Below are 13,289 nucleotides of genomic sequence, written 5' to 3'. Positions count from 1 at the left end.
ATGAAAAATTATTTTGTAAGACTATTATTATCTAATATGCAAAACATAATAAAGGCAGTATCCCTTTAAGCACAATGTCAATGCAGGTGTAGCTGTCCTTAGTCATTAGTCACTCTTTGCGTCTGTCCTTAGTCATTAGTAAACACTTTACATTTTTAATACAATGGACCATTTGATTGATACACATGCCTTTGCTTTCCTTCCTTGTAGCATTCTTCAATCCCCCATTGTGCTTGTTCTTCCCACACCCACCATTGCCAAAACACGCTGAGCTTTCACTTATGGGAACGAGAGTCTATACATGCTTAAAACTTGCTATACTTTGTTGTGCCAAGTGGACGTGGTAATTCAGGTTTGTGCATCTATTGCAATTTGGCAACCCATCTCTTTACACAGAAGAAATGAAATGTTTCATTACTCCAATAGCCTAAAGAGGTACCAAGCCATACCTGCTAGCTATTTTATCAGGAAACACTCTAAAAGCGATGCCATGCTTTTTCATAGAAGAGATGGGCATACTGTGCAGCCAAGGCACCTATTGCATATCCTGCACCAGTCATGATGTTAATGTTAAACTGAGCAGTGTGGCCTACTCAGGGGTGTCATTGACAATGGCTGGAACAACCTTCAAGTCTGTCAGATACTGCAGGCATTATGCTCCAGGTATACAGCAAAGCACATCCTTTGTTAAGATTTCATGTGCATTTTTAGATTCAGTACACTCTTGCACCACCAGACACCTAAGGAGTCTTAAATGATGCAAGGCATGTACACTGGCCACCCCCTTCTTGATACCAATGCATACTTAACATCATTGTTTTTATTTTACACCTGTTTCATACTTTTCAATTTGTTTTTGCACATCTGTTTACAAATGTCTAATCTGTTAGTTTGTAAAGTGCCTTTTAAAATTTTTAATAAGAAACAAATTAAATAAAATAGATTGCTTAGTTTCATCTGTCAGATCAGTGTACTAGGGAATATCTTATGCCCCGTACACGCGTTCTGACTTTTGACCGGCCAAAATCACATCGAAATTCCATTGGAGTAAAAGAGAACATGTTCTCTTTCTAAACTCTGATGAAATTCCTCTGAATTTCCTATGAAAAGAGTCTGATGGGGCATACACACGGTCGGAATTTCCGATGAAATTCCATCGGAAATTACGATCGTGTGTACGGGGCATAATTGCATTTCTTGGACACCAGCTGCAGGATCCTTATGGTCGCTGGTCACTCCAAGTAGAGCACACTCCAGTCCTTAGGTAGACAGTAAAGCCACTCATCGTAGTAAAAGCCAAAGTTCAAGTTTATTAAATAATCTGATGCACAAACTACAACAACTGCTGCTTCCTATCCTTAACGCATTTTACTCCAGCACTGAGCTTATGCCTACTTTACATCTCTACTCTTAATTTCTATGAACAAGCTCCATGCAGAAAGAAGTTAGAGTTTGGAATCACCAGGTGGTGTAGTTTGTGCACTGTTTTTTTTAATACTTTTAAATAGTGTATTTTACTATGATAAACACCTTCTTTTTCTGCCTAAAGCAAGGACACAGGCTTCACTTTTGAGATCCATTAAACATATTGGAGAGTGCAAAATCTGGTGCAGCTCTGCATAGAAACCAATCAGCTTCCAGGTTTTTTGGAACAAGCCGAAGTTGGAAGCTTATTGGCTACCATGTACAGATGCACCAGATTTTGTACTTTCCAGTTTTAGTAAATCAACCGCTATGTGTATGCCCTATTTTTAGATTGCTGGTTGGTCAGTGTTGTTCATTGTTGGAAGTTAGCTGGAATACCAAAGACAATGTAAGTTATTCCCTGGTGTAGCTCTGCATTTCCTACGCTCCTTGGCAGGTCCCTCACTAGATTTCTTTAATAACACCAAGCATGCTGATTGATGTCACTATTTGTGTCACTTCTAGTAAATTACCTATATGATCTTGGTTATGGATAGTCATAGTTTTGATATGGATCCTTTTTAGGCTCTTAGGACGCCTACAGGACTTTTTTCTTGTTTCACAGACATTTTCTGTTGCAATCTTTGTAGCACTGTAAATAAAGCTCTACAAGTAAAACTGAGTATAAAGGTCATGATAGACAAATATATTTATTTAATGGTATATTCTATATATATATTTTTTTTTTTACAGATTTTAATTAGAAAAATTGATAAGCTGTTTAATAACAGTAAAGAGAATAATTGTATCCAGAAACTAATAGCAACCAATCAGAGATTATCTTGCAAGTGGTTTCTATTCCAGTCCCTGGGTGTCAATAACGGGTCACATTTTGCTCAGTTATAATATAATCTGGTAATAAGGAACTCCATATTGGGATATTTGGGGACTAGAGTTGAGAAAACTGGAGCAGACACAAACTGGAGCAGCTGTGCATAGTAACTAATCAGTTTCTATCTTTAGCTTGTTCAGTTAAAGTGTTTGTAAACCTCCGACATGGAATTGCACTAAGTGTAATTTCTTTCTGCTGCTTTGTGCCTCTGCTATCAGCATGGATCACTTCTGGCAAGTTTTCCTGACACCTAGAGAAAATAAGGTTCGGGGAGGGAGCTCCAGCTGATTGATAGTCTTATCTCTGTTTCTGTGTTCTGTGTGGAGGGGGGTGTGTTCCTTCTCTCCAATCATCTCTCAGAACTCTCGTCACTGAGCTCTAAAGTGTGTAATTTCAGCTCTCCACCCCCTTTTTTATGACGGCTCAAACAAGCTATATAAATTCCAGATTTGAACAGATGTAGAGAAGAGAAGACAATAAACAGGTACAACTTGTGTAGGAGGATTTATTTAATCTTGCTGTTAACCTGAGGACAGTCACTTCACTGGGTATATGTAAGAGTTTACTACCACTTTAAGCTTTGAAAATGAAGGCTAGAAGCTGATTGATTGCCATGCACCTGTCTGCTCCAGTCTTAGTAAATTCCCCTAAATATGTTTATGTTTATTTAGTACTTGTATCTTAATTTGGGGGCGATGCTGACAAATATTTCATATGTTCTTGAGTTTACATGTGCCTTTTTTTTACAGAATGCCCAGAGCTGTAACAGTTATCTATGAATAGTGTTCAGCTGTTAGGACGAAGATTAAGCTTCCTGAGAGTCATTGACAGCAAACCTCTTAATTTGCAAAGATCAGTTCTGAAAGGCCTGCAGTGTGGAATCTGACAGGCTCACTAGGCAATTCATTAACCTACCCGGTGTAAACCTATTCAGCTTGAAAGATAGAAATTTCAATTATTGCAGGTGCAAAGGCACATTACAATAGCTGTTAATGACATAACTTGATTTGTACTCACAACAAAGCAGATAATTGCCATACTGCTGTTGTCTACTATTATTTAATAGTTGAAAATCTACAGCTGGAGGCCTTAACTTCCATACCAGTCTAATGCCATTTAAGATAATGGCTGATGGAGGGCCTGTAATCTAAAACCACAATCCATTCACATTACATCATTAAACTTAAAATGAATACAATATGCTATACTGAAATGATGGGAAGTACAGTAAAACAAAAGTCTTGTACATGTGACGTTGTTTTAACCTAATCAAAAAGAATGTGACATTCATCTTGTGCTTCTTAAAACATCTAACATTGTGTTTGATTTACATGTAGGAAAGATGTTAGGGAAATAAATGAATACTCTTATGGTGGCCACACACAGGCCAATAAACGCAGGCAACATGGCAGGTTTTTAACATTAATTGTTTCTTTCCCTCAAGCAAGAAGTAAAAGAACACACACAGACGTAAACTTATGGGGGAGCATTATGTGAGTTCCACAGGATGCAGCAATCTTGAGATGCTCTTTGATTTCATGACCATCCTAAAACTGGCCATACACGGATCACGTATTGACAGATTCCTGCAGAAACACCCAAATTTCGAGCAGCAGGTGACCTCATTGACACCAGTTTGATAAACTTCAATTGAAAAAACTGAAGGGACTGGGTGGAAATTTGTTGGCCAAACAGTGATTGCATCCAATAAGATGCAGTCACTGTTTGGGTATTCAGACAGCTGCAGGCGCTGCTTATCTAAATAGAGGATTAGCTGTAGCATGGATGGATAAATCTATGCATCTATGGCTTGAATCAATGATGCATACTCACTGATAACAGTTTACATTTGTAGTGTATTACAATTGTTTCCTTGGTGGGACTTTCTTTCCATATTACTTTTTATTTAGTGGCTTTAAATGAACACAAATTGAGGTATCCAATTATGAGGCTTCCAATTTCCCATGCAAGCAATTGTCAAGGGCCAAGTTAAACATTTTTTAACTTAAATCAAAACATCTGAACTTTGCAGCTGCTAGATAAGCGTGGAATGCTTCTTGTGTTTTTGTTTTAGTATGTGCAGAATTTGAAATTATCTGCTGATGGTATTAGTGATTTAGGTATACCGTATAATGAAGTAATTAAATCCAAGAAAATAATCTGACTGATAAATTGAAAGCTGAATTCTGTCCAAAAACATTATTTGGACATGTGCACTATAAAAATACATAAGCACTAATGAAGCTTGTATCATGTGTGTATGCTGTAGTGTTCTGTAAAACTCTTATGCCGCGTACAGACAATCGGACATTTCGACAACAAAACCGTTGATTTTTTTCCGACGGATGTTGGCTCAAACTTGTCTTGCATACACACAAATGTTGTCGGAAATTCCGAACGTCAAGAACGCGGTTACGTACAAGACGTACGGCGAGCTGAGAAAAATTAAGTTTGATAGCCAGTGCGGCTCTTCTGCTTGATTCTGAGCATGCATGCGTCGGAATTGTGTACACACGATCGGAATTTTTGACAACAAGTTTTGTTGTCGGAGAATTTGAGAACCAGCTCTCAAACATTTGTTGTCGGAAATTCTGACAGCAAATGTCCGATGGAGCATACACACGGTCGGATTTTCCCACAACAAGCTCACATAGAACATTTGGTGTGTACGTGGCATTACTATTATTACTATTATTATTATTTACCTTGTGCGGTATAGTGAGTGCCGAACATCCAGCGCTGAGACCCACACATGCAGCTTTAGTACAGCTCTAATAGAAGGTTGTTCACTCTGCAGCTTGTCCATTCTTTTGCATTTGTATCTCACAATACAGGGAGTTCTGTGAATGGAGAAGATGTGGCTGAATCCACTCAACCAATCATGGAACAGTCTGTGAAGAAGATGCTTAATGAATGGATGAGTTGGAGAGTGATTGACTCTGAGGCCCCGTACACACCTCCGAGGAACTCGACGTGCCAAACACATCGAGTTCCTCGTCGAGTTCAGTGTTGAAGCCGCCGAGGATCTCGGCGAGCCAACTTTCCTCATTGAACAATGAGGAAATAGAGAACATGACCTCTATTTGGCCCGACGAGTTCCTCGTCGGGTTCCTCGGTGAAAAGTGTACACGCGGCCGAGTTTCTCGGCAGAATCCAGCTCCATTCGAGTTTCTGGCTGAATTTTTTTTTTTTTGAAGCTCCTCTGTGTGGTGTTTTGTTGAAGCCCTGTGAATAAAAAAAAGTGAACCATGAATTCACAGCACACAAAAAGTGTACAGAGGGTACAGAATTACCAATTCTCTGAAAAGAAAGAGCCTCTAACCCTGAACCATCATGGGGTGAAAGACTCCTGACAGAGGCAACGTATGCCATAATCGACCAAAGCCAAAGCCGGGTGGACCCCACTTTTTAGGGACCAACCAAAGTCGGTCCATCAAGTACTTGGTGGGGGGCTTTCCCAAAGAGATACCCCTCTGGATGGGAAGAGACAAAAGGCCTGAATGCCCAAGATCCTCCCCCAAACATCAGGGCAGTCCCCCCACCCCCGATGAACTACACCTTCAGTCTCTGTGCAAAAAACACACATCAAAATAAAGGACACTCTTGCAGTGCTGGTGCCCATTAATAAACAGTAACAGAACAAACATGGAAAATGCTGTGCAGTACACAGCGGGCCCTTCGGCCAGTAGGCCGGTATACAAATTGCCCTGGGTAGCCAAAAGGCTGCATCCAAAGGCATAGAGAAAAGAAAGCAATGGTATGGTGCAACCCAAAAGTGTTTTCTGCTACCCCTAGGGGGCACATCACCGGGAGCGCCTTGTGCTTCCCAGCCCCCGAGCAGACAAATACAGCCCCATTCAAATCAGGAAGGCATTATAACTTAGGGAGAGCCTTGCTATTAACCAAGGACAAGCCTGTGGGACACAGGCCAGATTCAACCCAGGAAGAAAAGGGCCTTCCTACCATTTCCAACTAATTACATCAGGCCGTATACTATTCCAGCCAAAAGTGTCTCAGTGTCAGCTTGCTATACTGCATTGGGTATATACAGAACACATGGGACACACTTCATTCAGTGCTATTTTTTTGGGCTGGAGTTTAACTTTAGAAGGATGCTGACAGCTATGTTTTTTCTTTCATTTTTATTTATTTTTAAAAATGCAAATGCTACTGTAGGTCTCCAAGCCAATGTGACATCCCTCCCAAATGTTTGAATAGATAAAGAGGGAAACCTTTTAGAACACTGTGGGGGAGATTTGCTAAAACTGGGGCACATAGAATCTGGTGCAGCTGCACATAGCAACCAATCAGCTTCCAGGTTTCATTGTCGAATCTTAGTTAAACAAGCTGATTGGTTGCTATGCAGAGCTGCACCAGATTCTGTGTGCACCAGTTTTAGTCAATATCCCCCAGTATGTAAGCATATGCCCCTGCCATAGTAGTCCCAGTTACATGGCCACAGAGATCCAATATGCAGAAAATTATTGGATAAATCACACAAGTTTTCCTTTATATTGGTTTTGTAAAATAACAAATGACATAATATAGAGATGGGATAAAACGTTTAGTGCAGTTTAAATGTGGGTAGTAAAATAGCACATTTTGTATAGAGATGTACACATCAGACCAAAAACGGGGAACAGTGGAAGCTACACGAAGGACAGAGGGATTTGGCCTCCAAAGAGGGACAGTTCCTCCAAATGAGGGACAGTTAAGAGCTATGAGATAACTGCTTTAACCTTGTGGTGGGAGGGCAACGACTCTTCCTATCAACCAATTGCAAAGAACAGTTCTGCATATGGCTGGATGATATCAAGAGGTATGGAGGCAAGTAGGAGATTTACTGGAATGAGTGCGAAGCATCAGCTCTTGCCAAACTAGTGCAAGCTGAAATTCATATGTCCTGCTTGCTTGTTGTAATATTTATAGGGCTTGCAATCAACAGCGCAATCCCTTTCAAAGGGCAGTAGCTGGAACCTCTTACTTATAGAAGGCTCATAGCTCTTGAACGTCAAATTTCTGGCTTTTTAGTCACCAGAGTTCTTGGCTGAATACTGAAAGTTTAATAGCATTTTTACCGATTTGTACAGCAACACGTTAAATGACATGTGAAAACCACATAAAGCTCTATTTATTTCTGAGTTACTTGAGTAGACAATAGGCTGTTTCATATACCTTCACATATGGGAATGTTGTTTATGACATGCAAGTTTCCATATAAGATTTGCTGAGCATTAGGTATTGTTGACATAATCTCTTTTTTATTAACTTGTGCTTGGTGTTACTAGTCAGAAATTGTTAGACTTGTTTTTTATGAAGTGATATTCCTTTCCACTGTGCTGGTGACAAACCATCATCTAAACAAAAATAGCCACTGTTGATCATTCAAGAGAAGGAATAGAACTTCTTGTACACCGTGTTAATGGGTGTGCAAAGTGTTAAAGTCCCGTCAGCGCACATCTGTCATTACAGACCTGACATGTGCTGACTGAGAATGCTCTAGACAGGGTCAGACAAAAGCAAACTAGGCTTATATGTGAATCCCCACATAATTTCAAGCATTTAGGTACTATCTGACTGTGATGTCTAAAATGTGAACCCACAAAGACAGGGATTTGGTTGCAGACAACATGTAGTCCACATACAAAGCAGCAGTGTGTTATAAATCCTTGCCAGACATGATTATGATTGCTGATGCTATAATAGGTGAAGGAAAATAGCTGCCCTATATTTACCAGTAAGTAAGACATTTGGATTTTCTGTGTTTTCTTTCTGGTGCTGCGGTTTATTTTATAATCTCAATGCTAAAGTTTGAGAAAATCATTTTCATACATGTACAGTGGTACTTTATTATAACTAGATTGTGTAAGCAATAAAAAAAATACCACATGGCTCAGCAACATAGTGTTGTGGATGGCTCCCCTGTGATGCTGGCCTTTTTTATATATATATATATATATATATATATATATATATATATATATATATATATATATATATATATATATATATATATATATATATATATATATATATATATAAAACTGAGGAGAAAGGAATAAGAGGCAATATCTATAGCAGCTAGAGGGGTGGTATCATTTGTTTCACAAACCAGTATCAGGATAGCCGGAATCCCATTGATTACTGTTAGCAAATGGCTAATTTTCCTTGAGGTTTGGTTAATAAATATAATTCTCCCTTCTTACTTTCCTTCCTTCCTTCCATTGTCTCTTAGGCTGGCCATACATTATACAATTTTTCTATTTCAATTTCTTTTAGAACTATGTAGTGCTAGAGCCAGCCTGATTGCATACAAATTTAAATTGTAATGCCGCGTACAGACGATCGGACATTCCGACAACAAAACCGTGGATACATTTCTGATGGATGTTGGCTCAAACTTGTCTTGCATACACGCGGTCACACAAATGTTGTTCTGAAATTCCGAACGTCAAGAACGCGGTGACGTCCAACAATTACGAAGGCACTAGAAAAGGGAAGTTCAATACCAGTCGTGTTAGTAGAAGTTTGGTGAGAGATGATTCACGCTTTTCAGCCTTGTGCTTTTCAGCCTTGTGCCTGTTTCAACGTGATGAATGTGCTATCTCCATTACGAATGCTAGTTTTACCAGATCGAGCGCTTCCATCTCGTACTGGATTCAGAGCATGCGTAGAATTTTGTGCGTTGGAATCGGCTACAAACGCTCAAAATTTACGAGAACGGATTTTGTTGTCGGAAAATTTGAGAACCAGCTCTCAAATTTTTATTGCCGGAAATTCTGACAGAAAATGTGCAATGGGGCCTACACACGGTCGGAATTTCCGACCAAAAGCTCCCATCGAACATTTGTTGTCAGAAATTCCGAGCGTGTGTACGCGGCATTAGGGTCTGATCTCATATTATATGGTTTTGGTAAATCTTAAGGAAAATTGTACAAGACAATTGTATAATGTATGGTCAGCCTAACATATAAATATATATATATATATATATATATATATATATATATATATATATATATATATATATATATATATATATATTATTTGATTAACCCCCACATTATCCCCACTTACATCTATGATTGAAAAGTCTCCTCTCCAATCCTTTTGTTCTTTGTCTACATTCATTGAGATGTGGCACCTATACAAACACTTGGAAAGTTAGGCTCTCTTAGAATTTAGTTTACATCTATCATTTTCCACTAGTTGTAAGTCCATCTTACATATTTTAAACCATGTTGGATTATTATCTTGTCATACTTTTTTCCAGTATTAATATGGGCTCATGGTAACATGCAGTCTTTTGAAAAGCTGCATTTGCTATTTAAAGTTTTGCCTGCAGTTCTAGTACAACTCAATAGGACATTCTGGGGGGGGGGATTCAATAAAACCAGAGCACTTGGCTGTGCATGGTAGCCAATCAGCTTCTAACTTCAGCTTGTTTTTAAAAGTGGTTGTAAACCGTCACATGAGGTGAACCGCTTCAGATGATGCACAGTGATGAAATAAATCCTCCTACATAGGTTTTACTTGTTTTATCTGCAGTCTTCTCTTCTCTACACCCCTTCAGAAGGGCAGAAAAGTGTTAAAATCTTTCTTCATCTGTCAGGAGCACAGAGGAAGGGGCAGAGAGGCTGCAGTTTCAGTGTGTGAGAGCTGATTAGAGGAAAAGAACACACCCCCCTCCACACAGCAGAAGCACTGTGTTGTGAATAGACAAGCTGTCTACTGAGCGCTCCATCCCCCTCCCTCCCAACACAAATGTATATAATGTGTGGGGAAAACTTCTCAAAGGTGACTTATGCTGATAACAGAAGCACCAGAGAGAAACAACACTTAGAGCTTTGGAGAAAGATAAGTAAATGCTGCAGATATATGTGCTTTGCTCAGATTCCATGACTGAGGTTTACAGCCACTTTAAAGTGACTGTAAAGTCTCTTTTTTTTCAATAAAAATGGCAAACATGTTATACTTACCTGCTCTGTGGTTTTGCACATAGCATCCTCTTCTCAGGTCCCTCTTCAGCTCCCCTGGTCCCTCCTTTCCTTTGAGTGTCCCCACAGCAAGCAGATGTCTATGGGGGCACCTGAGCTGAGCCGCAGCACTGTGTATCCATTCAGACACAGAGCTGCGGTTTGTACCCGCCGCTCTCTTTCTCCTCATTGGCTAACTGACTTTGATTGACAGCAGCAACAGCAGCAAGAGCCAATGGCAGCCAAAGAGGAGGGGAGTCCCGGGTGCTCAAGGCAGTTGTGGACATTGCTGGATAGAGATGGGGCAAAGGTAAGCAAAGGTAAGCATTGGGGGGGGGGGGGTTGCACACAGAAGGCTTTTTAAGATAAAAAAAATAACTCCTGACTTTACAACACCTTTGTGCTTTGACAAAAGAAACTAGAAGCCAATTGGTTTCTATGCACAGCTGCACCAGATTTTGCATGCTCCAGTTTTAGTAAATCTCCTCCACAGTGTCCAAAGAAACACAGTGCAAAGCAAATCAGGGCAAACACAGTATCTCAATGCCCACGTGTACTGCCCATTTAAATGCATTTTGATCTGATCTGTGATTGACAAAGCATTACAAACAGGAGAAACAATGCCCATCAACATAAGTCTTTTAGTTGATGCCTCCATAGTGAGCATTATGTGTCAGTTTACAGTAAGTCTTATTTCTCACAGACGGTCAATGTGATGAGTCAAAGTTTATGTAGACATCAAAGCAAAAGTCTTATTTTTTTAAACTGTAAGATTAGGGCCAGGCATACTGGCAGCCTGCAATAACGGCTTTAAAGTTGGAATAACAATTGACACCTCTTATCCATACTCCGTTGATACGCATATTTTTCTGGAAAATAAATTCATTATCACGGATGCATGTATTTTTCTTAATATTCAATGTTAATCATAGCACATCTGACTGTGAAACTTTCATTATTAACTAATTTCAATAAACCCTTTTCTTATTTGGCCGTCTAATAGAAGCATAAAGCGGAACTAATCCCACCAATTTAAAGCAGAACTACACGTAAAACAGGCAGGCTTTTTATTGCAGAAGAGACATGCAATGTCTCTTCTGCAAAAAGGTATACTTATCTGCCTATTCAAAATCCTCTGTGGAATGTACACTGAGTTTTGCATGCACAGCTGAGGCCCCATACACACGTCCGAGGAACTCGACGGGCAAAACACATAGTTTTGCTCGTCGAGTTCCTTGTGAAGCCGCGGAGGATCTCGGCGAGCCAAAATTTCCCATTGAACAACGAGGAAATAGAGAACATGTTCTCTATTTCCTCGCCGAGATCCTCGTCGGCTTCCTCGGCCAAAAGTGTACACACGACCGGGTTTCTCGGCAGAATTCAGCTCCGATCGAGTTTCTGGCTGAATTCTGCCGAGAAACTCGGTCGTGTGTACGGGGCCTAAGTGTACGTGTCAGCACACTGCCAGTGTGCCGGGATGACTGCAGTCCTACGCAGCCAATCGAGAACCTAGGAGAAGAGACTAGCGCTGACAAGGGAAGAATTTGTGCCTTAAGTGCCACTTTAACATTTTCCCAAAACAATTACATTTAAGGCATGCCTTAAATGATAACTGTAAGTTACTAGCCCAGATAGCAAGGATAAATTGCCACACATTTGTGGCAGTGTTGAATTGTAAATCTGTTAACTTTCTGCACATTTTCACTGGCAAGTTGTACACTTGCAGAGCACTTGAAGCACAAGTTCTAGTTGATATTTTTCCAATTTGTAGCAAATTTGCATGAAAAGACTCTAGCAATTGCAAAGTTGTAGTGGTGAGTCTACAGCAAGAGCTCTGCATGTCTACAGCATGAACAAACAGCCACAGTGCCCCCTGGGGTGGGATGACTATTGCAGTGGCAAATACTATAATATGTTGTTCATTTGTTTGTGTAATTCTGCAGACCATCCCATGTAAGTGGGACAAATGAAAATAACAGTGCCAATAATAATGTAAATAATAAGTATCAAGGCAATGGCGTTCTGAGCTAGGCCTATTGTATTTCTGGATTTATTAACAATGACATGGTTTGCTTCAAGTATAGTTAAAGACGTACTTTAGTCCAAGTGAATATTAAATGATACATGCGCCTTTTTTTTTTGCATACAACAATTTGTTGACACAATTTTTCAGCCCAGTCTGTACTTACATTTGTTGATGATCTGTTTACCCTTTGCTTATCCTGACTTGGAGAGGGATAGTGTATGTATGTACTGTGTGTGTGTGTGTGTGTATATATATATATATATATATATATATATATATATATATATACTGTAAAATACATACACTTTTTGGTGAAAAAATGCAATGCACGACAGGAAGCATGTCTGTCTGTAGATAGATAGATAGATAGATAGATAGATAGATAGATAGATAGATAGATAGATAGACAGACAGTTTGTTTTTAATAATCACAGTAGGTCATCTGAATCTATACTGTTATGTAGCTTTCACACTGACTGGAAATGATGCCACTGCCGTAGGACCAATCAAGACATTGAACTTTTCTGAAAAAAAAAAATGCCCTAAGCTTACAACAACTTTTTAGCCAAAAGGGTGTTGCTCTTGGAACACTGCCTGGTTACACAGTCACAAGCCTGCTAGCTGACTCACCAAGAATGGAATTTATACATTAAATTGTAGCCAAAGTCATTAAAATTGATTCAGAGAGTTGTCTTTGCATTGTTTCTCTTTTAGCTTGCCTTTTTTTGAATGACAACTTTACATAGACTATACAGTGAAGTAACAATATGCTAGTTTTTGATCGGTTTAATGTAGTTATTCCAACTTTTATTACTGACTTTAATCTTGAAGAGTTTGGTATATCTGTTTTGTTTTATGCTACTGTCAATTTTCCCAGCGGATACCTCATCTCTGCTCATGCTTATAGAAAATCCAATTCATTCTTGATGGTCTCCCTATTGGAATCAATAGGATGTTCTCTGTGATTGCTCAGGAGCGAGGAACTGGCTAG

The 13,289-nt window shown here is 39.5% G+C and overlaps 1 protein-coding gene across 14 annotated transcripts in view; it reads left to right on the top strand.

Annotated features, from left to right (window-relative positions):
• Positions 1 to 13,289, top strand: part of MBNL1 (muscleblind like splicing regulator 1) — a 259,895-nt gene that overhangs the window by 156,190 nt on the left and 90,416 nt on the right. The gene's annotated exons all lie outside the window — the stretch shown is intronic.

The sequence above is a fragment of the Rana temporaria genome, chromosome 4 (assembly GCF_905171775.1).
Source record: "Rana temporaria chromosome 4, aRanTem1.1, whole genome shotgun sequence".
In the NCBI taxonomy this organism is placed as follows: Eukaryota; Metazoa; Chordata; class Amphibia; order Anura; family Ranidae; genus Rana; species Rana temporaria.
This window is presented reverse-complemented; position numbering and strand designations above follow the sequence as displayed.